At 43.8% G+C, this 25061-nt stretch overlaps 1 long non-coding RNA gene across 1 annotated transcript; it reads left to right on the top strand.

Annotated features, from left to right (window-relative positions):
• Positions 1–10102: 10102 nt before the first annotated feature.
• Positions 10103–24674, top strand: LOC309394642. The gene is made up of 3 exons (XR_014175763.1): positions 10103–10339; positions 20256–20322; positions 24586–24674. It is a non-coding gene; the product is annotated as an uncharacterized lncRNA (long non-coding RNA).
• Positions 24675–25061: the final 387 nt, after the last annotated feature.

Consider the following 25061-nt stretch of genomic DNA (forward strand, 5'->3'; position numbering starts at 1 on the left):
CACCTCAACATTCATCAATATGGGACTTTTTCAGACTTGTCAACTATGCATCCAGCCCCTGAACCAGAACCAAAACCAGAACCAGAAGATCCCTCTGGTTCATAGGACATCTTCTTAAGTGGAAAGAGGAAATGTCCACGTAGCCAGAGCGTGAAGTCGAGGCGCAATGATTCTGAAAAACATTATCTTCTTCTAAATACGAACATTTTGTCTGGTGTCCCAGTGGGATCATTGCGGCTTGCCAGTTTTATCATTGAGAGCTGTGTTAATAGAAAGACTGGGGTCTCCCCTGTGCTGTCAAACCAAAGGGGCCTTCACCTGTTGGTTTCATGGCTGTTAACAAGGTATGTATAGTCTAATGAAAAGAAGGACTAGGGGAGACATGAAAGCAGTGTTCCAATATCTCAGGGGTTGCCACAAAGAAGAGGGAGTCAAACTATTCTCCAAAGCACCTGAGGGTAGAACAAGAAGCAATGGGTGGAAATTAATCAAGGGGACAAGCAACTTAGAACTAAGGAGAAATTAAAGAACAATTAATCAGTGAAACAACTTGCCTCCAGAAGTTGTGAATTCTAATTCAACGCCCTCTAAGATGGAGCAGATCGATGTAAAATTCATGTTCAAGGAAAGTCCGTTTTAAAGGCTAAAACGTAAACCGAAATTCTATTTGTTCAGAATCAGAAATAAACCCAAGATCTCCATAAATGAAATTAGAGTCGACAGCGCATGCAAGGAAGGATATTTGGAGATATATATTTTCTACCTAGGGAAAGCTAGATTTTGAATGTCAATGTTTGAGGCTCCTTCTGGCACATCTCAGGACCCTTCCTCCAAGGTCGGTGATACCACATCTCAACCATAATAGCCGTAAACTAATATCAGAATGTTTGTAGGCAACAGAAAGACTTGTGGCTTCCTTCTCCGTATTACAGAGACACATGTTCTCTTCCCTCCATGAATGCCTGTAAAAGATTCTCAGTCCTCCAGGTCTTCGTGTTGCTTTTTCAAGAGGCAGGCAAGACAAGGAAGTCCAGTTGCCTCCTGAAAAAGCACCTTTGGGACAGCTTCTACGAACGCCTAGGTCTCCTGTCAGAATTATCAAGGTACAAATCTAATGCCCACAAGCATCAGAACGCATCAATGATTTGCATTAGAACAAATAGTTTTACTGGCCAAACACAACAAGTTCACAATCATTTTAATGCTCAGTAGCAGAGCATGGGTGGAAGAACCTAGTTCCTTCATGACCTGATGGTTTTGGATCTGGGTGTCTCCTCCTTCCTCCCGCCTCCCCGTTCCACCCGTCCATCCATCCGTCTCCCAGCTGTCCTGCATAAAGCCAGGGCTGAAGGACCAAGGCACCCAGCATTGGTGAGTGGTCAGCAAAGGAGAAGAACCAGGATCAACTTTTGGCTGCTGCATCTTCCAAGCCAAGCAAGGACCATGCGCCCACTCCCGACTCCAGCACTTCTCCGTGCCCTCAGGCTTCTGCTGCCTCTGGCCGCCTGCGGCTGGGGTCCCACGGTTGCCTCCCCCAACGCGAGTGGAGTCTCCGCGTACTGGAACAACAGAGATATACCGGTGCACCTCTTCACACCCAACGTCAAAAAGGGTGTTTTCCTGAAAATGTGTCCCGATGGAAAAGTGGAACGCTCAGTATCCCAGTCCCCGTACAGTAAGTTCTCGGCGGAGCTGTAGACTTGGTTGATGCGGGAGGGATGGAAGAGAGTGGCATGTCTAGGATCACCCGGGAGGCTCCAGAGTGCTAAGAATTCAGTAACAGAGTTGAAGGGGACCTTTGAGGTCTTCTAGTCCAATCCCCCCCTGCTCAGGCAGAAAACCTTTTCAAATACATTAGAAGCTCAGCTATTCTGGAAGGCGTTGAAGAATCGCATAAGGAAACGTCTCTGAGACAATGAGCCAGTAGATCACAGATTGACTAGTGTTAAAGAGCCCAAATTGAAAACATCTGTTCCGTTATCTTTGCATTTGCAAGATGGGACACTCCTTTCATGAGGCCAAAATCCCCTTTTGTTCTGTCATTATAAAATGGTCTTTGTAGAGAAACATCCCCCCAAGAAACCTCTAATTTTATTGTATTTATTGATTTTCATTGCTGATGAGATTGACTGAAGACGCTTTCTTTGAAAGTATACCTAGGACCCTCCATAGCTCCTCTCTTGCCAAAGCGGCCTTGGCCTTCTTCCTTGGACTTCCAAAGTGGGACCTTCTTGTTTCTGGAGGTCTAGGGGAGACTCCTCTCTCTACATGGAGATTTACCTTGTTCCCCGTGGCTTTTGCAGGAATATGGGTTCCCTCGCCATTCTCTTGTTTCAGGTCTTCCTGTGTTGTGCTACAGTTTGTCTAGCTTTGCAACTTTATTATTTTACTTATCTGAACACTTGTCCGAGCACCTGCCCACCTAGAGCTTCAAAAGTACACACATGCGAGTAGATAAACAGGTACCCCTTCGGTGGGAAGGGATCTTTATCTGGATCTAATTGTGTATCAGATTTTTTAAAAAACAAAAACAAATGACATACACAATAATATTTCTTCCGCAACCCAACTTCAACAGAAAGTGCTATATCTCTTTCTTACAAGTAGAAACATTGTTTTCCCTTTTGACTGAGGGTGGCCCAGTAGTGAAAATGCTTGTCTCTAACTCAGAAAGTTGAGATTCAATCCCAGAGAGTGGCAGATATTTCTCTCCTAGGTGGCAAAAAAATGATATCTGTTGTGAACTCCAGGCTGGTGTCAGGAAGGGCATCAGGCCAGTAAATGCTCAACTCCATCTGGGCGCTCCAATTCTTCCCTGGATTTTGGGATTATAGGGTTGTTAAAAAGGGAGTTTTCCCTCTTGATCGAGACTGTGGGCAAATGTTTTGCCACCATTGGCCAAAATTTGGGAAGGCATCAGATCAGGGGAGGGTTCTGCGGGCGTTGTTACCGGTTCACTTCATGCGTGCACCAGACGCGTGTTACTTGCACATGCACAGTTCACTGTAAATTGTTCTGTGCATGCATGAAGACCAAGAAAAAACTAATAAAAACCATGCCGGCAATGGCAGCAGAGACCAGGGAAGCAGTTCAGGGTAGTGGCCAGCCTGGGTCTCTGATGGTTCTTCCACCCAGGCCAAATGACCATTATCAGTTCGCCCGAAGCAGTGCAAACCAGTAGAAACCCACCTCTGCATCAGAAAGTAGTATTCCGTTATGAGAGGCTGCTATTTCTGGCTTATGATATGTAGGAAGATCTCTTCTAATATTTAACCCGTTCACTTCCAGCTGCTTTGATAATGAAAGCTATAGAGCCTGGCTACATAAGTTTCATTGGTGCGAAGAGCAAACTCAATCTTTGTATGCGCAAAAACGGAAACCTCTTTGGAACGGTGAGTCCTAACATTCATTTTGCATTATTTGACTCCTTTCCTAGTGCAGTCAAGCCATTAAGAACCTGCGCTATGAGAGTTCAAGTGGGTTTCTTGGTGTAGCACAGGGATGTCAAACTGAAGGCCGGGGGGGGAGGGGCAGATCCGGCCCACAGGGGCTTAGATCTGGCCTGTAGGGCTGCCCTGGAAACAGCGAAGGACCGGCCCACGGTGCCCCTGCCAGAGAAAAAAGAGCTGGGTAGGGCAACACGCAGGTCCTTCTGAGCTCCGTTTCCGCTGGTAGAGGGTGGCAGTGAGGCCATTGCATCCAAAAACGGAGCTCGGGAGCCCATTTTCTCTGGCAGAACGCTTGAACCGCTGCCGCGAGTGATGTTGAGCCACGCCCACACTGGCCACACCCAATCCCCCACCCAAGATCAAACGCAACCCTAATGCGGCCCTCAATGAAATTGAGTTTGACACCCCTGGTCTAGGAGATGGAAGAAGCCTATTATATCATGCTGGAGTCGTTTCAATTTGTGACTGGAGCATGTTTGACCCTTGGTCCGGAGATACGTTGACATAACATGATATGAATTGGTGCTCACACTTTCCTCCCAGGGCATCCACAACATGTTGTAATTATTCTATGGAGAACGTGTGGTGTTAGGACCATAGATTCAGTTTCAGTTTAGAATGTTTATTATTCATGGTGATTGATACACAAAAGCTTAGTCAACTACCGGGCAATACTAAATTGGCCCCAGAAAAGAGTCAATGAAATTCAAGAGGGGTTGGGATTAAAGGGATTAAATACTCATTCAGTATATCAAACATGGCTGCTGCATCCTTTTGCAAACCAAACTCTTTTGAGATTTAAGAACGGTGAAATCAAATATCCTGCACAAGGAGAAAAAACAAGTGTCGGGGAAATATTCAACAGCCAAGTACTCGACAGGGTTGTTTCACCGTAAGGTGTGGCTGATTTTCACCTCTGCCTGGACCTTTGCTTTGCCTTTTGGTTGTCTTCATTTTGTGTTTGTGTCTCCTTTAGGCTTCCTACAACCAAGATGATTGTGTTTTTAAGCAAATAAGGGTTGAAACCAACTACATTTACGTGTCCTACAAGCACAAATTCCTTCTCACCTTAGAAGGCAGTAAGGGACCGTATGTTCCCAATACAAAACTACCACTTTTTTCTCAGTTTATAACCCAAAAGAATGAAATCCCTATTGATGAGATCTACCCGCCAGAGCATCAGTAAGAACAATGGTGACACCCCATGTGGTGGCATCTTGGCAGGAAAGATACCGGAAGAAACACCATCGGAGGAGGGAATCCACCCCTGCTTGATCGAGGGGGACGTGAGAGACTAAAATGGCGCCACACTGAGCTGAAGATTTCCTAGCCCCCGAACGGATTCCTCAATTTGAAACGAGAACCGGACTTCTCTCCTGAAAAAAGAAAGCTGACTTCTGTTTTTTCAGATGAATTGTTTAGAATAAGGGGGTCATAGTTGTATACAGCTAGTCCTTTATTTACAACAATTTATTTAGTGACCATTCAAAGTTACAACAGCGCTAAAATGTGGGGGGAGGCTTAGGAACATTTTTCACCCTTACCAGCATCCCCAGGGTCGTGTGATCAAAATTCAGGCGCTTGGCCACTGACTCGTCTTTATGACGGTTGCAGTGTCCCTAGGTCACGTGATCCCCTTTAGTGACTTTCTGATCAGCCAGGTCCACTTACCAACTTAGCAGCTGTAGTGATTCACATAACCACCGTGGCAGGAAAGGGCTGAAAATGGGGCAAAGCTCATTTAACAGCTGTTTCACTTAGCAACCTAAATTTTGGGCTCAACTGTAAGTCGCACCTACAATTGTAGCACTGGCCCGTAGCACACTTGATGACAAGCCTAGAACGTGTGTAATTTTATATGTTTTGTTCAATCTACATTTTCATCTGTAAACTTCACATACTGCACAGTATATAGAATCTTGTTATGCCACAAACATCTCACAGCTGGCTGGCAGAAATGATGAAGTTGCAAACACCTTATTGGTGGAACCTTTGACCTGATTTGACTCAAAGGAGAATGCCCAGAACCTTTAAATAAGCAAAATCTTTGGCTCAGCAGTAGCAGGAGGAGAAAAAAGGGTGAACACCCTCTGTTACAGGGGTGGGCAATTACTTTTCTCAAGGAGACGCATGAGAAAGTGAGACTGTTATGGAGGACCAAGCCAAAACAGCATCTGACATGACTTAATATCTCACAATCTCCCAAAATGTGTAGAAGTTGTCCGATTCAGCTGGGATGATCTCCATGAGTTTCTTCTTTGGGTCTCAGCAGGATTCCCCCATGAGAAACCTTAGCAGGATTCAGGATGCTGACCGATCCCATCAACCTGTTGGCCAAAGTTAGGTTTTCGGCAGGAAATGCCAAATCTTGGCATCATCTTGGCATGGGTTATCCACAACCAGATGGAGGGGAACGAGCACATAAGGCTCCCTTCCTGGAGAACGGAGTTGAGATGCTTCATCAAGCAACTTTGTGGGGTGTTCAAAGCATTAGTGGGCAGCCATCCTTCCAGGCTGGGGTTCAAATCCAAGACAATGGAGGAAGCTAGATTTACATAAAAACCGCACAAATAACTTTACGGTGATTTGCTATGGCAAATAATAGATGGTAAAATCCAGTGTGACTCCCTTAACGACTGCTTCCCTTAGCGATGGAAGTTCTAATTCCAATCCCAGCTGCTGAGTCCTAAAGGAAACCTGTTTTCAGGATGGGACAGAGTGATGGGCGTACTTCATCCGAGGGGGTCTTCCCCAAAGGCTGAACTGTGGTTAGTTAGTGGCAGCTGTGGGTTCTGGCCGGTTTTACTGCCAGTTCCCAAAAACGAGATGGCGGTGGCAGCAACTGGCTAACCAGTTCCCCAGTCTCCACCATCACCATCACCATCGCCATCTTGTTTTTGGTTCTGTGCATCGGCAAGACAATTTTAATTGTTTGCGCGCAAAATTATGTGCGCACCGAACCAGCAGTAATGATGGCAGCAAACCCCCCCCCTCATCCAAATGGTGATTTATTTACCCTACAAAAAGTGTGGGGATTTTGAGTTGTTCACAAAAACGTCCTGGAAAAGTATCAAACAATGAGAATGCAAAATAAGTATGTTTCAATTTACTTCTTTATTTGGATTATTTACCTATTGGAGATGTATTTATGAGTATTCATGACGTTTCCCCCCTCCCTCCAATTCTGTCTCTCGATCAAGACCAAATAAAGGTTTCATGTTTTTCAAGGAACAAAAGTGTCTTTATTAAATGTTCCTGGTTTCATCCACGGCAGAGATTTCCGAGTTCCGAGCAGGGTCATTGACTATTTTAATGCCATCCAGGAAAGGAGGTGAAGAAAAAGAGTTTGACCTCATTGCACTTTCTACCAATATTGACTTGGTGAAGCATTACATCTTCTTCCTCTTTGGCAAGTGGGGGATAGAGCATCTAAACCAGGGATGTCCAAACTTGGGAACTTTAAAACCTGTGGACTTCAACTCCCAGAATTCCCCAGCCAGCATGGGGAATTCTGGGAGTTGAAGTCCACAAGTTTTAAAGTTCCCAAGTTTGGACATCCCTGATCTAAACCATAATAGCCATAAACCGAAATGAAATTCAATGTAGAGAAAAGTAAAGTTTTACGCTTAGGCAAGAAAAATCAAAAGTGCACATATAGGCTGGGTGAAATAGCACCAATAGAGTCTTAGTGGATGACCAGTTAAATATGAGCAAGCAGTGGGCTGCGTGAGCCAGAAAAAAAAAAAAGCAATGCAATCCTAAGTTTCATTATCAGAGAGCTACAATCAAGATCAAGGAAGAGGCAAGGGCCAGGACAATGAAGAAAGAATGGAGCTATCCGAACGAGCGGAGGGGAAGCGGAACTGAGAGAGCAGCAAGAGGAAGATAACAAGGAGAAGATGTTATTAAAACTAAGAGTGACTAAGGAACTAAAAAAAGAAGAAAATACTGAAAAAGGCTTAGAAAAGGAATGGGGAAACAGGAAAACTGGGGAAAAGAGATGCGGGCGTGGAATAAGCAGTTCTGAAATTAGTCAGTGGGAAAGGATAGCCATCTGTCTGAAACGGTATAGGGTTTCCTGCCTAGGCAGGGGGTTGGACTAGAAGACCTCCAAGGTCCCTTCCAACTCTGCCATTGTATTGTATTGTATTATTGTTCTATTATTAGAATTATTCAGGTTGGGTAATCAAAAGTGCACATATAGACTGGGTGTAACCAGGCTTAATAGCAGTGACTGTGAGAGGGATCTTATGTCATAAATAGCAATCATCTTCAAAATAAAAGCCAAAGGATGAAGATTTGGCCCAGGAGCTATGAAATGCCCAGCTCAGATCTAGTCCTCAACTTACAACAGTTGCTTTAGTAACTTCACAATGGCGGACATTCACTTCACCATGGCAGCTAGAAGAATCATAACGCAGGGCAGAAGTCACTTAACAAATCTCTCACTGAGTGACAGACATTTGGGGCTCAAATATGGTGGCTGAAACAACTTGCCTCCAGAAGTTGTGAATTATGCATAAAAGAGGGATAAAGTTTTGAGATAATTAGCCAAAATATAGGTAAATGATAATGAAGTAAGAAGGTTTTAACAAAAGAAATCCAAGGAAAGGAAGAGACAGAATATTATTTGGTATGGGAAAAATGGTACAGGTGGCTGGAGGAAAGAAACAAAGATTAACCACAAGTACCTAAGACGTATAAAAATTACTAAGAAAGGATGAATGTTATATGCATAAAAGAGGGATAAATTTTTGAGATAATTAGCCAAAATTATGGGACCACCGAGACCTGGAGGACTGAGAATCTTTTACAGGCATTCATGGAGGGAAGAGAACATGTGTCTCTGTAATACAGAGAACGAAGCCACAAGTCTTTCTGTTGCCTACAAACACTCCAATGTTAGTTTACGGCTATTATGGTTGGGATGTGGTATCACCGACCTTGGAGGAAGGGTCCTGAGATGTGCCAGAAGGAGCCTCAAACATTGACATTCAAAATCTAGCTTTCCTTAGGTAGAAAATATATACCTCCAAATATCCTTCATTTGCATGCGCTGTCGACTCTAATTTCATTTATGGAGATCTTGGGTTTATTTCTGATTCTGAACAAATAGAATTTCGGTTTACGTTTTAGCCTTTAAAACGGACTTTCCTTGAACATGAATTTTACATCGATCTGCTCCATCTTAGAGGGCGTTGAATTAGAATTCACAACTTCTGGAGGCAAGTTGTTTCACTGATTAATTGTTCTTTAATTTCTCCTTAGTTCTAAGTTGCTTGTCCCCTTGATTAATTTCCACCCGTTGCTTCTTGTTCTACCCTCAGGTGCTTTGGAGAATAGTTTGACTCCCTCTTCTTTGTGACAGCCCCTGAGATATTGGAACACTACTATCATGTCTCCCCTAGTCCTTCTTTTCATTAGACTATACATACCTTGTTAACAGCCATGAAACCAACAGGTGAAGGCCCCTTTGGTTTGACAGCACAGGGGACACCCCAGTCTTTCTATTAACACAGCTCTCAATGATAAAACTGGCAAGCCGCAATGATCCCACTGGGACATCAGACAAAATGTTCGTATTTAGAAGAAGGTAATGTTTTTCAGAATCATTGCGCCTGGACTTGACGCTCTGGCTACGTGGACATTTCCTCTTTCCAGTTAAGAAGATGTCCTATGAACCAGAGGGATCTTCTGGTTCTGGTTTTGGTTCTGGTTCAGGGGCTGGATGCATAGTTGACAAGTCTGAAAAAGTCCCATATTGATGAATGTTGAGGTGCAGAGCGATGCCCCCTTCACAAGAAAATTTGTGACATAGCAGAGATTCATTTCTCAAGACAGGAGAATGACCCTGCCTGGAACTCCGAAATCTTAACAGTGAATCAAACCAGGAATGTTTAATAAGGACACTTTTCTTCCTTGTAAAACATGCAACATTGATTTGAATAAGTGGAGGGGGCCAGAATAATAAACATCATAAATACATCTTCAATATGCTAATTGTACAAATAAACAAATATGACAATAGAAGAAATACATATATTTCTTTCTCATTATCTGATACTTCTCCAGGATGTTCTTGGGTTTGCTTGACATGGATTTGAACCCCAGTCTAGGAGGATGGCTGCTGGCTAATGCTTTGAACAGCCCACAAAGTTGCTTTAGGGAGCCTCTCAACTCCCTTCTCCAGGAAGGGAGCCTTATCTGCCTGTTCCCCTCCATCTGCTTGGAGATAACCCATACCAAGATGTCAAAATTTGGCATTTCCCGCACAAAAAACCTTTGGCCAACAGGTTGATGGGATGGGTCAGCCTCCTGAATCCAGCTAAGGTGGGTGATGAGGGAATCCTCCTGAGACCCAAAGAAGAAACTCATGGAGATGATCCTAGCTGAATCGGACAACTTCTACTCATTTTGGGATATTGTGAGATATTAGGTCACATCAGGCGCTGTTTTGGAAGAGGGTTGCCTACAAAAGAAGCAACTGCGTTGTCATACATATATACTTCTTTACAGCACTTTACAGTCCTCTCTATGTGGTTTACAGAGTCAGTCTATTGCCCCTCAACAATCTGGGTCCTCATTTTACTGACCTCAGAAGGCTGAGTCAACCTTGATCCTAGTGAGAATCCAACTGCCAAATTGCAGCCAGCCAGCAGGTAGCAGTAGTAGCCTGCATGTCTGGTAATGAGGATTTAATAGCTGCCAGCTGATGAAAAGTTGTAAGCTGTAATCTGTAAGCTGATGCAATGAGGCTGATTCATTGCGGCTAATTTCATTTTCTCAGAACCATGAAGCCAGGTATTCCTCCTGTCCCTTGGCTCAGTGCTCGGACCCTGTAGGAACGTGGATTGTTTCTCACAAGGATATTCACTGCAGGAGGAACTCAGGTAATTCAGAAGTTAGTATAATGATGACTAAATATAAAAAAGAGACCCTACCTCTGATTTTACATATAATTACAATGGGTAGGATTGCATTCGCACAGAGATGGAAGAATAAGTCGACACCGAGTGAAGATAAAATAATAAGAAAGATTCTTGACTGTGCTGAGATGGACAAGTTAAAAGAAATCCAAGGAAAGGAAGAGACAGAATATTATTTGGTATGGGAAAAATGGTACAGGTGGCTGGAGGAAAGAAACAAAGATTAACCACAAGTACCTAAGAAGTATAAAAATTACTAAGAAAGGATGAATGTTATATGCATAATAGAGGGATAAAGTTTTGAGATAATTAGCCAAAATATAGGTAAATGATAATGAAATAAGCGGGTTTAAAAATGGTGAAACTCAATGGTAAGGTATTAGGAGGGAAAATATTGTATATAAAAATACGTACCGATCTAAAACTATTAATAAGGAACATGAAGTTCCAGCGTGTTGCATAAATGTAGTCTATGTCTTTGTATGTGTGTGTTTTTTAAAAACAGAAGTTAGTACAGGTAGTCCTTGAGTTTCAGCCACCATATTTGAGCCCCAAATTTCTGTCACTCAGTGAGAGATTTGTTAAGCGACTTCTGCCCTGCGTTATGATTCTTCTAGCTGCCATGGTGAAGTGAATGTCCGCTATTGTGAAGTTACTAAAGCAACTGTTGTAAGTTGAGGACTAGATCTGAGCTGGGCATTTCATAGCTCCTGGGCCAAATCTTCATCCTTTGGCTTTTATTTTGAAGATGATTGCTATTTATGACATAAGATCCCACATAAGATCCCTCTCACTGTCACTGCTATTAAGCCTGGTTACACCCAGTCTATATGTGCACTTTTGATTACCCAACCTGGATAATTCTAATAATAGAACAATAATACAATACAATACAATACAATACAATACAATACAATACAATACAATACAATAGCAGAGTTGGAAGGGACCTTGGAGGTCTTCTAGTCCAACCCCCTGCCTAAGCAGGAAACCCTATACCATTTCAGACAGATGGCTATCCAACATCTTCTTAAAGACTTCCAGTGTTGGGGCATTCACAACTTCTGGAGGCAACTTCTGTTCCACTGATTCATTGTTCTAACTTTGTAACTTCACATTGTTACAATATATTCCTAAGAAATTCTTTTACTCTTTTTTCTTTTCCCCTTATCTCCTTATTTTATTTATATATATATTCTAATCACCCATTGTTTGATTCTAACATTTCACTGCTAATCATATTTGTATGCATGTTTAATAATACCGTGATTCAAAATCTAATTTTCCAGTTCTTTATATCTATTTATATTATTATCCTGATCTATCACACTAACTATAAAATAGTTGTCCAACCTGTATACTTCTAATATTAGAACACATTATTACAATATATTCATACGAAATTCTTTTACTCTTTTTTCTTTTCCCCTTTCCCAAGTCATCAACTGCCCGCATCCGAACGTTTAATCTTATTTTCTTTTTTAGCTTGCCTCCCATATTTGTCCCTTAAATCTTTTATCCCATCTATCCGACTATGTAATCGAGCTTTTTCTCCCATCTCTCTATCCTTTCCCACTGACTAATTTCAGAACTGCCTATTCCACGCCCACATCTCTTTTCCCCAGTTTTCCTGTTTCCCCATTCCTTTTCTAAGCCTTTTTCAGTATTTTCTTCTTCTTTTAGTTAGTCACTCTTAGTTTTAATAACATCTTCTCCTTGTTATCTTCCTCTTGCTGCTCTCTCAGTTCCGCTTCCCCTCCGCTCGTTCGGATTGCTCCATTCTTTCTTCATTGTCCTGGCCCTTGCCTCTTCCTTGATCTTGATTGTAGCTCTCTGATAATGAAACTTAGGATTGCATTGCTATTTTTTTTTTTTTTGGCTCACGCAGCCCACTGCTTGCTCATATTTAACTGGTCATCCACTAAGACTCTATTGGTGCTATTTCACCCAGCCTATATGTGCACTTTTGATTTTTCTTGCCTAAGCGTAAAACTTTACTTTTCTCTACATTGAATTTCATTTCGGTTTATGGCTATTATGGTTTAGATCAGGGATGTCCAAACTTGGGAACTTTAAAACTTGTGGACTTCAACTCCCAGAATTCCCCATGCTGGCTGGGGAATTCTGGGATTTGAAGTCCACAAGTCTTAAAGTTCCCAAGTTTGGACATCCCTGGTTTAGATGCTCTATCCCCCACTTGCCAAAGAGGAAGAAGATGTAATGCTTCACCAAGTCAATATTGGTAGAAAGTGCAATGAGGTCAAACTCTTTTTCTTCACCTCCTTTCCTGGATGGCATTAAAATAGTCAATGACCCTGCTCGGAACTCGGAAATCTCTGCCGTGGATGAAACCAGGAACGTTTAATAAAGACACTTTTGTTCCTTGAAAAACATGAAACCTTTATTTGGTCTTGATCGAGAGACAGAATTGGAGGGGGGGAGAGAATAACAAACGTCATGAATACTCATAAATACATCTCCAATAGGTAAATAATCCAAATAAAGAAATAAATTGAAACATACTTATTTTGCATTCTCATTGTTTGATACTTTTCCAGGACATTTTTGTGAACAAGTCAAAGTCCCCACACTTTTTGTAGGGTAAATTTTGTTGAGCCCAAAATTTAGGTTGCTAAGTGAAACATTTGTTAAATGAGTTTTGCCCCATTTTCAGCCCTTTCCTGCCACGGTTGTTATGTGAATCACTACAGCTGCTAAGTTGGTAAGTGGACCTGGCTGATCAGAAAGTCACTAAAGGGGATCACGTGACCTAGGGACACTGCAACCGTCATAAAGACGAGACAGTGGCCAAGCGCCTGAATTTTGATCACACGACCCTGGGGATGCTGGTAAGGGTGAAAAATGTTCCTAACCCTCCCCCCCCCTTTTAGCGCTGTTGTAACTTTGAATGGTCACTAAATAAATTGTTGTAAATCAAGGACTAGCTGTATACAACTATGACCCTCTTATTCTAAACAATTCATCTGAAAAAACAGAAGCTAGCTTTCTTTTTTCAGGAGAGAAGTCCGGTTCTCGTTTCAAATTGAGGAATCCATTCGGGGGCTAGGAAATTTTCAGCTCAGTGTGGCGCCATTTTAGTCTCTCACGTCCCCCCTCGATCAAGCAGGGGTGGATTCCCTCCTCCGATGGTGTTTCTTCCGGTATCTTTCCTGCCAAGATGCCTCCACATGGGGTGCCACCATTGTTCTTACTGATGCTCTGGCGGGTAGATCTGATCAATAGGGATTTCATTTGCTCGGGTTATAAACCGAGAAAAACGTGGTAGTTTCGTACTGGGCAGATATGGTCCCTTACCGCCTCCTAAGCTGAGGAGGATTTTGTGCTTGTAGGACTCGTAAATGTCGGAGTTGGTTTCAAACCTTATTTGCTGAAAAACACAATCATCTTGGTTGTAGGAAGCCTAAAGGAGACACAAACACAAAATGAAGACAACTGAAAGACAAACCAAAGGTCCAGGCAGAGGTGAAAAATCAGCTGCACCTTACAGTGGAAAACTCCTACGGCGCACTTGGGCGTCGAATATTTCGCAAATACGTTATTCTTTCTCCATATTTAGGAGATTTGTTTTCACTATTCTTGCATCAGCAAAGGTTTGGTTTGCAAAGGATGCAGCAGCCATGTTTGATATACTGAACGAGTATTTAAACAGCCTTCGGATTTGAGGGAAGCTGACAGATGTTTACAATCCTGGAAAGTCAGTGACTTGTTTTGGTTTGGTTTTGTGTAGGTAGGCCTCAAACACAAGATGGTCTCCAAAGACTCTGGGGCGCCTGTGGTGGACCAAGCACTCTGCCAACGACAACGGGCCCCCCAACTCTGTTTTTGGTTGCAATGGCATCCTGCAACCCTCTGCCAGTGAAAATGGAGCTTGGGAGGCCGCAGGCAGCCTCGCGAGTTCTGTTTTCACTGGCAGAGACACCATGGGCCAGTCCTGTGCTATTTCCAGGGAAATGCTGCGGGCCAGATCTAAGCACCCCGCGGGCTGGATCTAACCCCCGGGCCTTGAGTTTGACACTCCTGATTTAAGTTGTGGCCACTGGTACCTGAGTGTATGTGGTACACCCGCTCTGCAAAGTAGTAAACTAAAATTACCATTATTTTCTTGTAAATGTTTTGGCTTATGATCATTTCAAAACTAGAAAACGAATCCCACCCTGTCAATGGCCCAGTGGATCAGGCTCAAAAAGGAGAGAACCAGTGTTGGGATTCTACCGGTTCGCATCTATTCGCTAGAATCTGTTGTTAACTTTCTAAGCAGTTGGGAGAACCGGTTGTTGGAAGAAATCTCCTTTTGTTTTTTCCACTTTACAGGGCTAATCCTGTAAGGAAGGCAGAGAGGAAACATTCTGGTGTTGTTTCTAGCCTAATCTCAATTTCCCTCTTTACAGAAACTGCCTCTCTGTTAACCCTTATTACATTCTTGGCAGTACACCTAGATTTACTGTCGCCTCCAGAGCTTCTCCAGAGATGTTTTTCCCCCCCTCCCAACTTTTGCTGGTACTTTGCTGGGACTTGACTTTCTTAAAAGAGAAGGGTTGTTTTAAGCTTTTTACACTGCTGTTGGGAGGATACACTCCCCTGTAGGAATTTTTCCACCCAGGATTCAACCTTCTGCACTTTGAAGAAATAATTGAATAAGGAAGCAGAGCTGCTGGGAATAAGCTGGTTTCTTATTCTATCTGGGGAGGGGGGTCTTCCTTCACTACTTTAATGATTCCTAGCAGGGTCCTTTTGAGGTGTACTTCCAAGAGGCAGGATGCAAGCTTGGCACTGATTTTTTTACTGCCTTTCTTTGGGGACATGTGATCTCTCCTTAAATCTGGATGGTTTCCTTAGGCTGTCTTGTGAGGCGAGTGAGAGTAGCTGGTATCTTTAAGTGGTGCAAATGGATTGCTTCTCCTCAGGCTGCTCTTTCTGGAATCTCTCTACTGATTAAATGATCTCTCTACTAACGAGTTTCACTTTACGAGGTAGAGTTGGCTGCTGATAGTTATTGTTATGTTGTTGTTAACATTCTAAACTGGAACTTAACCTATGGTCCTGACATCAAAGTTCTCCATAGAATAATTACAACATGCTGTGGATGCCCTGGGAGGAATGTGTGAGCACCAGTTCACATCATGTTATGTCACCGTATCTCCAGAGAAAGAACCAAACATGCTCCAGTCACAAATTGAAAGAACTCGAGCATGATATAATAGGCTTCTTCCATCTGCTAGAGCAGGGGTGTCAAACTCAATTTCATTGAGGGCCGTATTAAGGTTGTGTTTGACCTTGGGGTGATGGAATTGAAGTGGCCAGTGTGGGCATGGCCAGCTCAACATCACTTGTGTTGGGGGTGTTTGCAGCGGCCCAACTGCTCTGCCAGAGAAAATGGGCTCCCGAGCTCCGTTTTTGGATACAATGGTCTCACTGCAACCCTCTACCAGTGAAATCGCAGCTCAGACAGACCTGCGTGTGGCCCTACCAAGCTCTTTTTTCTCTGGCAGAGGCAATGTGGAGCAGCCCACAGGCCTTTGGTTTGACATCCCCGTGCTAGACCAAGAAACCCACTTGAACTCTCATAGCGCAGGTTCTTAATGGCTTGACTGCACTAGGAAAGGAGTCAAATAATGCAAAATGAATGTTAGGACTCACCGTTCCAAAGAGGTTTCCATTTTTGCGCATACAAAGGTTGAGTTTGCTCTTCGCACCAATGAAACTTATGTAGCCAGGCTCTATAGCTTTCATTATCAAAGCAGCTGGAAGTGAACGGGTTAAATATTAGAAGAGATCTTTCTACATATTATAAGCCAGAAATAGCAGCCTATCATAACGGAATACTATTTTCTGATGCAGAGGTGGGTTTCTACTGGTTCGCACTGCTTCGGGCGAACTGATAATGGTCATTTGGCCTGGGTGGAAGAACCATCAGAGACCCAGGCTGGCCACGCCCCTGAACTGCTTCCCTGGTCTCTGCTGCCATTGCCGGCATGGTTTTTATTAGTTTTTTCTTGGTCTTCATGCATGCGCAGAACAATTTACAGTGAACTGTGCATGTGCGAGTAAAACAAGTCTGGTGCACGCGCGAAGTGAACCGGTAACAACGCCCGCAGAACCCACCCCTGATGCCTTCCCAAATTCTCGCCAGTGGTGGCAAAACATTGGAGCAACTGGATGGAGTTGAGCATTTACTGGCCAGATGCCCTTCCTGACGCCACCCTGGAGTTCACAACAGATATCATTTTTTTGCCACCTAGGAGAGAAATATCTGCCACTCTCTGGGATTGAATCTCAACTTTCTGAGTTAGAGACAAGCATTTTCACTACTCGGCCACCCTCAGTCAAAAGGGAAAACAATGTTCCTACTTGTAAGAAAGAGATGTATCACTTTCTGTTGAAGTTGGATTGCAGAAGAAATATTATTATGTATGTCATTTGTTTTTTTAAAAAAATCTGATACATAATTAGATCCCGATAAAGATCCCTTCCCACCGAAATGGTACCTGTTTATCTACTCGCACGTGTGTACTTTTGAACCTCTAGGTGGGCAGGTGCTTGGACAAGTGTCCAGATAAAATAATAAAGTTGCAAAGCTAGGCAAACTGTAGCACAACACAGGAAGACCCAAAACAAAAGAATGGAGAGAGAACTCATATTCCTGCGAAAGCCACGGGGAACAAGGTAAATCTCCATGAAGAGAGGGGAGTCTCCCCTAGACCTCCAGAACCAAGAAGGTCCCACTTTGGAAGTCCAAGGAAGAATGCCAAGGCCTCTTTGGCAAGAGAGGAGCTATGGAGGGTCCTAGCTATACTTTCAATGAAAGCGTCTTCAGTCAATCTCATCAGCAATGAAAATCAATAAATACAATTTAATTAGAGGTTTCTTGGGGGGATGTTTCTCTACAAAGACCATTTTATTATGACAGAACAAAAGGGGATTTTGGCCTCATGAAAGGAGTGTCCCATCTTGCAAATGCAAAGATAACAGAACAGATGTTTTCATTTTGGGCTCTTTAACACTAGTCAATCTGTGATCTCCTGGCTCATCGTCTCAGAGACGTTTCCTTATAAGATTCTTCAACGCCTTCCAGAATAGCTGAGCTTCTAATGTATTTAAAAAGGTTTTCTGCCTGAGCAGGGGGGGTTGGATTAGAAGACCTCCAAGGTCCCCTTCAACTCTATTACTGAATTCTTAGCACTCTGGAGCCTCCCGGGTGATCCTGGACATGCCACTCTCTTCCATCCCTCCCGCATCAACCAGGTCTACAGCTCTGCCGAGAACTTACTGTACGGGGACTGGGATACTGAGCGTTCCACTTTTCCATCGGGACACATCTCCAGGTAGAAACCCTTCATGGCGTTGGATGTGAAGAGGTGCACCGGTATATCTCTGTTGTTCCAGTATGCGGAGACTCCACTCGAGTTAGGGGGGGCAACCGTGGGACCCCAGCCGCAGGCGGCCAGAGGCAGCAGAAGCCTGAGGGCACGGAGAAGTGCTGGAGTCGGGAGTGGGCGCATGGTCCTCGCTTGGCTTGGAAGATGCAGCAGCGAAAAGTTGATCCTGGTTCTTCTCCTTTGCTGACCACTCACCGATGCTGGGTGCCTTGGTCCTTCAGCCCTGGCTTTATGCAGGACAGCTGGGAGACGGATGGGTGGGCGGGTGGAAGGGGGAGGCGGGAGGAAGGAAGAGACACCCAGTTCCAAAACCATCAGATCATGAAGGAACTAGGTTCTTCCACCAATGCTCTGCTACTGAGCATTAAAATGATTGTGAACTTCTTGCGTTTGGCCAGTAAAACTATTTGTTCTAATGCAAATCATTGATGCGTTCTGATGCTTGTGGGCATTAGATTTGTTCCGTGATAATTCTGTCATGACACCTGGCCCATTATTCATGGTGGTTGTCCCAAAGGTGCTTTTTCAGGAGGCAACTGGACTTCCTTGTCTTGCCTGCCTCTTGAAAAAGCACCTTTGGGACCACCGAGACCTGGATGACTGAGAATCTTTTACAGGCATTCATGGAGGGAAGAGAACATGTGTCTCTGTAATACGGAGAACGAAGCCACGAGTCTTTCTGTTGCCTACGAACATTCCTATATTAGTTTACGGCTATTATGGTTGAGATGTGGTATCACCGACCTTGGAGGAAGGGTCCTGATGTCAGCCTCTACTACGCTTGCTTGCCATTGGCTGCCATAGAAACGGGGAGGCTGGGGGCATGGTATTGGGGGAGGGAAGTGTATGGTACTGGAGGAGTTATGTAGAAGGAAGTTTTGTTCTCACCATCTTCTGGGCATGCTGATGGCTGATGTTTGGACTTGGTCAAGGCCAACCGTCTCGCATACCAACCGATGAGGCTTTTTGAAGATGCACCCCACATGACACCATAGGGAGTTGCAGATTGGACACTGGGCTAAGGTAACTGGTGGCAGTGGGCTGGGTAATCATTTGATATGTACTTGTTCGTGCCTTTTTAGCTCAGGTCTTGCTTTCCTTTTCGTTGCTATCAATTCATATCTAGTAAAAGTACTTTATCTCTATTCAAATGGAGTTGAGGTTTTTCTTTCTTGGATACTGAAGGAGGCATGCCTGACACCTGAGATGTGCCAGAAGGAGCCTCAAACGTTGACATTCAAAATCTAGCTTTCCCTAGATAGAAAATATATATCTCCAAATATCCTTCCTTTGCATGCGCTGTTGACTTTAATTTCATTTATGGAGATCTTGGGTTTATTTCTGATTCTGAACAAATAGAATTTTGGTTTACGTTTTACCCTTTAAAATGGACTTTCCTTGAACATGAATTTTACATCGATCTGCTCCATCTTAGAGGGCATTGACGGAGGACGCCAAACGAGATCAGCTGTCTCTTCTACAAGCCATAATGGACACCTACCTCCCTTGTTGAGTGGATGCATACCTTGTCAGGACTGAATGGCAGATATTTGCCGCAGCTAAAATTACAAGTAAAACACAAACAAATGGGGCTGGAAGGAGACTCAGAGGTCCTCTGGTCCAGCCCAATGCTCAAGGCAGGAGTCTTATTCCATCCCAGGTAGTTGTCCAGTCTATTTTTTAAAACTTCCGGTGATGGGCCACCCACAAAATCAATAGGCAGGGCCACTCTACTGATTAATTGTTCTCACTGTCACAAAATTTCTCCTTATTGTACGTTGGATCCCTCTTTAACAACCCATTAACGCTTGGCTGCCCTCTGGTGCCCTATAGGATACGTCAATCCCCTCTTCTCTGTGACAGCCCCTCAAATATTGGAAGACAACTATCATGTCACCCGTAATCCTTCTCTTTGATCGCACAGATGGCTTAGTTGGTTGGTTTGCTTCCTACCTTCCCTGGGAGAAGATGACCAACTGCACTGTTGCTTTTCAATTTAGAATAGAATAACAGAGTTGGAAGGGACCTTGAAGGTCTTCTACTCCAACCCCCTGCCCAGGCAGGAAACCCTACACCACTTCAGACAAATGGTTATCCAACATCTTCTTAAAAACTTCCAGTGTTGGAGCATTCACAACTTCTGGAAGCAAGTTATTCCACTGATTAATTGTTCTCACTGTTAGGACTTTTCTCCTTAGTTCTAGGTTGCCTCTCTCCTTGATTAGCTTCCACCCATTGCTTCTTGTTCTACTCTCAGGTGCCTTCCAGAATTGTTTGACTCCCTCTTCTTTGTGGCAACCCCTGAGATATTGGAAGACTGCTATCATGTCTCCCCTAGTCCTTCTTTTCATTAAACTAGACATACCTAATTCCAGCTACTGTTCTTCATACCTTGTTCACAGCCATGAAACCAGCAGGTGAAGTCTCCTTTGGTTCAACAGCACAGGGGAGACCCCTGTCTTCCTCCTTATTTCTATTAACAGAGTTCTTCATGATAAAACTTCATGATCCCACTGGGACATCAGACAAAGCGTTCGTATTTATAAGAATGTTTTTCAGAATTATCCCCCCCCCCCCAATTGCTTCTTCTTCTACCCTCAGGTGCTTTGGAGAATAGTTTAATTTCCTCTTCTTTGTGGCAACCCCTGAGATATTGGAACAATGCTATCATGTCTCCCCTAGTCCTTCTTTTCATTAGACTATACATACCTTGTTAACAGCCATGAAACCAACAGGTGAAGGCCCCTTTGGTTTGACAGTACAGGGGAGACCCCAGTCTTTCTATTAACACAGCTCTCAATGATAAAACTGGCAAGCCGCAATGATCCCACTGGGACACCAGACAAAATGTTCGTATTTAGAAGAAGGTAATGTTTTTCAGAATCATTGCGCCTGGACTTCACGCTCTGGCTACGTGGACATTTCCTCTTTCCAGTTAAGAAGATGTCCTATGAACCAGAGGGATCTTCTGGTTCTGGTTTTGGTTCTGGTTCAGGGGCTGGATGCCTAGTGTGACAAGTCTGAAAATTCAAAACATGAAACCAGCCCTCCAGAAGGCCGAAAATCAGCTGGCCAGCGCACGCATGTGCCCTCAGATATGGCTCTGCATGCCACCTATGGCCCATGTGCCCTCAGGTTCATCATCACACTCCTAGGACATTCACCGTATGTTGTAATTATTCTATGGAGAACTTGGATGTCAGGACCAGAAGGTTAAGTTGCAGTTTAGAATGTTTATGGTTCATGGTGATTGATACACAAGAGCTTAGTCAACTACCGGACAATACTAAATTGGCATTGACCCCAGAAAAGGATCAATGGAATTCAAGAGAGGTTGGAATTAACCCTTTGTAGGGATGTGATGACTCTTAAGTGGATGATGTGCTAAATTCTAACCCTCCCCAACCCTCTGCCTAGCCCTTGTGTTATTGCAGTTGAAGTAAAAGTACCGTATTTTGGGGCATATAAGATGCACCTTCCCCCCCTAAAAGAGGGTGAAAATTTGGGTGCGCCTTATACACTGAGTGTAGCCCCACCCACCCACCAGCCCCAACCCTTTGGCCTCTGTCTCCCAGCAATTTACCTCTTTGCAGCAAACGGGTGCTTGCAGAGGCTTCAATACGCTATAGCAATCCCTGCAGCCTGTAACAGCTGATGATCGGGAGAAATTGAAAGTGAAACTTTCTGTTTGTCCACGTGGCAAATTGCTGGGAGGCAGATTTTTTTTCTTGTGCTAATCAGGCTGTTTGCTGCAAGGAGGTAAGTCAACAATTATAAATGCCTATAGAATGTTCAAATTATTAGACTTATTTTTTAAAGACTGCTTTATTATTATTCTAGACAACAAAAGGAAGAAGCTTTTTAAAATCAATGCTTGATCTGAAGAGGCACCGTGCTATTGTATCTTCTTTTAAATAGCAGAGAATAACTATACTTCCAGAAAGCACATCAATTTTAACAGCATCTGTACAAGTATAATCTGACATGTAACACTACAAACAGTGTATATTGTCTGTGCTGTTTGTTGCAAGGAGGCAAATGGCTGGGAGGCACAAGCAGATTTTTTTCCTTTGTTTTCCTCCCCAAAATCTAGGTGCATTTTATACTTCGGAGCGTGTTGTACTCTGAAAAATATGGTAATCATTAACAGAGAAGACATTATGGCAGATTATCCCGTGCACTAAGCTCAGGTCGTAGTGTAGACGGCGTCATTCAAGGTCATCCAGGCCTATAATTTTGTGTTTGTGTCTCCTGTAGCCTTCCTTCAGCGAAGAGGATTGCATTTTTAAACACACGCTGCTCGAAAACCGGCACGACATTTACAAGTCCCGCAAGCACAAATTCCTTGTCAGCTTAGGAAGGGTTAAGGGACGATTGCGTCCCAATAGGAACACACCGCCTTTTTCTCGGTTTTTAAGCAGAGAGAATCAAATCCCCTTAAGCGAGATCTACCCGCCAAGGTATCAATCAGAAGACGCCAGCGGGCATCGACCCCTGCTTGCCCATAGGTTAATAGAGAGGCCCAATTGGTGCCATGCTGAGCCGATGATTTTTCTAGCCTTCAAACCAACTCCTGAACCCGAGACGAGAACCGGACTTCTCTCCTGAACCATCAAAGAAAGCTAAATTCCTTTTTTCAGATGAATTGTTCAGAATAAGGGGGTTACAGCCGCGCTAACCCATCCCATCAACCTGTTGACCAAAGGTAGATTTTCTGCAGGAAATGCCAAATTTTGGCATCAGTTATCTCCAACCAGATGGAGGAGAACGGGCACATAAGGCTCCTGTCCTGGAGAACGGAGTTGAGATGCTCCATAAAGCAACCTTGTGGGCTCTTAAAAGCATTAGTGGGAAGCCATCCCTCCAGGCTGGGGTGGAAATCCAGGTCAAGCAAAGTCAATGGAGGAAGCCAGGTTTACCTAACAATCCCACAAATAACTTTACAGTGATGTGCTATGGCAAAAAATAGATGGTAAAATCCAGTGTGGCTCACTTAACGACTGCCTCGCTTAGCGATGGAAGTTCTAATTCCAATCTCAGCTGCTGAGTCCTAAAGGAAACCTGTTTTCAGGATGGGACAGAGTGATGGGCGTACTTCATCTGAGGGGGTTTCCCCCAAAGGTTAAACTCTGGTTAGTTAGTGGCAGCGGTGGGTTCTGGCTGGCTTTACTGCCGGTTCGCGCATGCATGCATGCACAGTTCAATTACAATTGTTCTGCACATGTGCAGAACCCAAAAACAAGATGGTGGCGGTGGTCATGGTAACCTGCTTCCCCAGTTGCCGCCATCACTGCCGCCATCTTAGTTTTTTTCCCTCTGCATCTGCAAAGCAATTTTAATTGTTTGCGCGCAAAATTGTGTGCGCACCGAAGTGGCAGTAATGTCGGCAGCATCCCACGCCTCGTCCATATTGTGATGTATGTACCCTACAAAAAATGTGGGTGCTTTGATGGGAGTTTTCACAAAAACATATCAGACAATGAGAATGCAATATATGTATGTCTCTATTTATTTATTTATTTGGTTTATTTACCTATTGAAGATGTATTTATGAATATTTATGACATTTATTATTCTCTCACCCCTCCCTCCAATTCTGTCTCTCGATCAAGAACAAATAAATGTTTCATGTTTTTCAAGGAAGAAAAGTAACTTTATTAAACATTCCTGGTTTCATTCAGTGCAGTGACTCCCGAGTTCCGAGCAGGATCTTTCTCCTATCTTGAGAAATGAATCTCTGCTATGTCGCAAATTCCCTAAATCCACCCAAGATCTTTTCCACCCGTGTGAAGGGGGCATCGCTTTACACCTCAACATTCAGCACAATGGGACTTTTTCAGACTCGTCAACTATGCATCCAGACCAGTGTTGGCATTCAATTTTTTTACTACCGTTTCTGTGGGCGTGGCTTGGTGGGCGTGGCTTGCTGGGCGTGGCAGAGAAAGGATACTACAATATCCCCATTTCCTCCCGATCAGCTAGGACTCAGGAGGCAGAGAATAGATGGAGGTGGGGCCAGTCAGAGGAGGTAATTGCGGGTTTCTCCGAACTACTCAAAATTTCCACTACTGGTTCTCCAGAACTGGTCAGAACCTGCTGAATACCACCTCTGCTCCAGCCCCTGAACCAGAACCAGAACCAGAAGATCCCTCTGGTTCATAGGATATCTTCTTAAGTGGAAAGAGGAAATGTCCACGTAGCCAGAGCGTCAAGTCCAGGCGCAATGCTTCTATCTTCTTCTAAATACGAACGCTTTGTCTGATGTCCCACGGGGATCATGAAGTTTTATCACGAGGAACTGTGTGAATAGAAATAAGGAGGAAGACAGGGGTCTCCCTTGTGCTGTCGAACCAAAGGGGCCTTTATGTGTTGGATTCATGGCTGCGAACTAAACAGTGCAGTTGATCTTCTTCTCCCAGGGAAGGAAGGAAGCAAATCAACCAACCAAGCCATCTGTCCTATCAAAGAGAAGGATTAGGGGTGACATGATAGTTGTCTTCCAATATTTGAGGGGCTGTCACAGAGAAGAGGGGACTGAATTATCATCTAGGGCACCAGAGGGCTGGCAAGAGTTAAGGAGAGATCCAACATAGAATAAGGATATATTTTTTTTGACAGTGAGAACAGTTAATCAGTGGAGTGACCCTGCCTATTGAGTTTGTGGCTGCTCCATTATTGGAGCTTTTAAAAAATAGACTGGGCAACCAACTACGTGGGATGGAATAAGACTCCTGCCTTGAGCATGGAGCTGGACCAGAGGACCTCCGAGTCTCCTTCCAGCCCTATTTGTTTGTGTTTTACTTGTAATTTTAGTTGCAATAAATATTTGCCATTCGATCCTGAGAAGATCTCCATATCTGAGATTAGAGTCAACAGCGCATGCAAAGCAAAGATATTTGCAGGTATATATTTTCTACCTAGATTTTGAATGTCGATGTTTGAGGCTCCTTTTGGCACATCTCAGGATCCTTTCTCCAAACCAGGAGGCCCCTGACACTGAAAAAGAGGTGGAGAAAAAGAGTGTGATTGATCTAATTGCACTTTCTACAGATATCCATTGGTGAAATATTACATCTTCTTCGTCTTTGGCAGGTCCATTATACAACATCTAATACCCATAAACTCATATTGGAGTGTTTGTAGGCAACAGAAAGAGTCGTGGCTTCGGTCTCCGTATTACAGAGACACATGTTCTCTTCCCTCCATGAATGTCTGTAAAAGATTCTCAGCCCTCCAGGTCACGGTGGTCCCAAAGGTGCTTTTTCAGGAGGCAGGCAAGACAAGGAAGT

This window comes from Natrix helvetica (genome assembly GCF_964273705.1).
Source record: "Natrix helvetica genome assembly, chromosome: 6".
NCBI lineage: Eukaryota > Metazoa > Chordata > Lepidosauria > Squamata > Natricidae > Natrix > Natrix helvetica.